Source organism: Pteronotus mesoamericanus, unplaced genomic scaffold, assembly GCF_021234165.1.
Source record: "Pteronotus mesoamericanus isolate MK-2021 breed Mesoamerican mustached bat unplaced genomic scaffold, CSHL_Meso_final contig_220, whole genome shotgun sequence".
In the NCBI taxonomy this organism is placed as follows: Eukaryota; Metazoa; Chordata; class Mammalia; order Chiroptera; family Mormoopidae; genus Pteronotus; species Pteronotus mesoamericanus.
In genome coordinates, this window is record NW_026555091.1 from 2,988,786 (window position 1) to 2,991,098 (window position 2,313).

The 2,313-nt window shown below is 43.7% G+C and overlaps 1 non-coding gene across 1 annotated transcript; it reads left to right on the plus strand.

Annotated features, from left to right (window-relative positions):
• The first annotated feature begins 1,212 nt into the window (after nucleotides 1-1,212).
• On the plus strand, nucleotides 1,213-1,315 carry LOC129068949 (U6 spliceosomal RNA). The gene has a single exon (XR_008528973.1). It is a non-coding gene; the product is annotated as a U6 spliceosomal RNA (small nuclear RNA).
• The last annotated feature ends 998 nt before the right edge of the window (nucleotides 1,316-2,313 follow it).

The window sequence follows — 2,313 nt, forward strand, 5'->3', positions numbered from 1 at the left end:
TCCGGCTTTGTGTTCCAGTCTGGGTAGTAGCCTCATGGGGACTCTACAGAGCTGGGTTCAGTGTCCCCAGACGGTGACTCAGTACCCTCTTGGCCACTAACCCTGGCCACATGGGCATCATGCCTCCCATGCTCATGGCACAACGTTACCCCGGGGGTCTCTCTCACCACGATGGAATGCAGCCAGGTGCACCCTAGGGAGTTCTCGCGACTTGAGTTACTACATGGCCCTGCATTTATGAGTCTTCCTTCTCATATATTTTCACAGGTAAAATTGAGAAATACAAATTACCCATCAGGAAAGTAAGTACCATGTATGATGTTCTTTTTCTAGAAATGAAAAGCATTTCTTGTTCTCTCTTTTTTTTAAAAAAAAAATTCTCACCCAAGGATATGTCCATCGATTTTATTTTTTATTTTTATTAAATATTTTATTATTGTCCATTACAGTTGTCCCAATTTTTTCCCCTTTGCCTTCCTCCACCCAGCCCACCTCCCCCATCCCCCCGCTCCCACAGCCATTCCCCACCCTGTTGTCTGTGTCCATGGGTCATTCGTGCATGTTTCTTGACTAGTCTCTTCCCCTTCTTTCCACACTTATTCCCCTCCCCGTCCCCTCTGATTGCTGTCAGTCTGCTCCTTGTTTCCCTCCCTCTGGTTCTATTTTACTTGTTTTCTTTTTTTGTTTCATTCATTAGGTTCCACTTATAGGTGAGATCAGATGGTATTTGTCTTTCGCCACGTGGCTTATTTCATTTAGCATAATGCTCTCCAGTTCCATCCATGCTGTCATGAAAGGTAGGTCTTTCTTTCTGCGGCCTAGTATTCCGACGTATAAATGTACCAGCTTTTTGAGCCACTCATTGACTGATGGGCACTTAGGCTGTTTCCAGCACTTGGCTATTATAAATTATGTGCTATGAACATATGGGTGCATAGGTTCTTTTGAATTGGTGATTCAGGATTTTTAGGGTATATTCCAAACAGTGGAATTGCTGGGTCAGAAGACAGTTCCATTTTTATTTTTTTGAGGAAATTCCATACTGTTTTCCACAGTGGCTGCACCAGTCTGTATTCCCACGAACAGTGCACTAGGGTTCCTTTTTCTCTACATCCTTGCCAGCACGTGTTGTTTGTTGATTTACTAATGATGGCCATTCTGATTGATGTGAGGTGATATCTCACTGTGGTTTCAATTTGCATTTCCCCATGCTTGCTTTGGCAGCACATATACTAAAATTGGAACAATACAGGAAGATTAACATGGCCCCTGCGCAAGGATGTCCACTGATTTTAGAGAGAGAGGAAAGGAGAAAGAGAGAGAGAGAAACATCTATCAGTTGCCTCCTGTACACGCCCTGACTGGGGACGGAACCCATAAACCAGGATTCAACTCTGCAACCTTTTGGTGTATGAGATGACACTCCAACCAACTGAGCCACCCGGCCAGGGCTCTTGCTTTCTTTCTATAATAAAGTTTCTTTTACCCATCATCTAATCAACTATAAATTTAGTAACTCAAGATTTTCAAAACACACAGGTAAAATTTTTGACAGGTAAAATTGAGAAATACGAATTACCTGTCAGGAAAGTAAGTACCATGTATGATGTTCTTTTTCCTTGGGAAAATGCTTCAAAGCAATTTTCAGAGACTACAATAATACGGCAGTATACCTGCTACTTAATACCTAAAACAGCGTCTCTCACAGCACGTACCTGGGGACAGCCAGGTCCCTGAGGCCCCTACAGGGAGGCCCTCCGCTTCCCTGAATCTTGGAAACTCTGGCAAACCACTGCCTGCCCCTCCCCCACCTGCACACCTGACCTGAGGCTGTGAGGCACAATTCCTCATTCCCAAAGCCCCCTCCAAATCATTCAGTCTCATCTGAATGGCCGAGAGAATTCCACTGTCCTTTGCCTCTTTGGTGCAAAGATGTAACTCAGCCAGCTTTTGACAGAACTATTGGGTTTCCAGAGCGCTCCTATTGTCTCTCATTCTGGAAAAGTTGTGGGCTTTTCGCTTATGTAAAAGGTGATTTCTTTTCATTTCCCAAATGTACTGAGCTGCCACCAGTGTGTCTCCGCGATGGCCTTAGTTTCACGCGCTACCAAGTTTTGGGCTATTAAGGGTTTTCTTTCCTCCTGCTGGAGTGACTTCAGAATTTAAAGTGAATATTTACTTTTAAAAAATCCGTGCCCTAAGCAACCGTAATGTCCACTGAGGAATGAATGGGTCAATAAAATGTGGTATTTTCTTTAAACACAATGGGATCATTATTGTTTGGCTTTTAAGAGAAGGAGATTCTGACACATG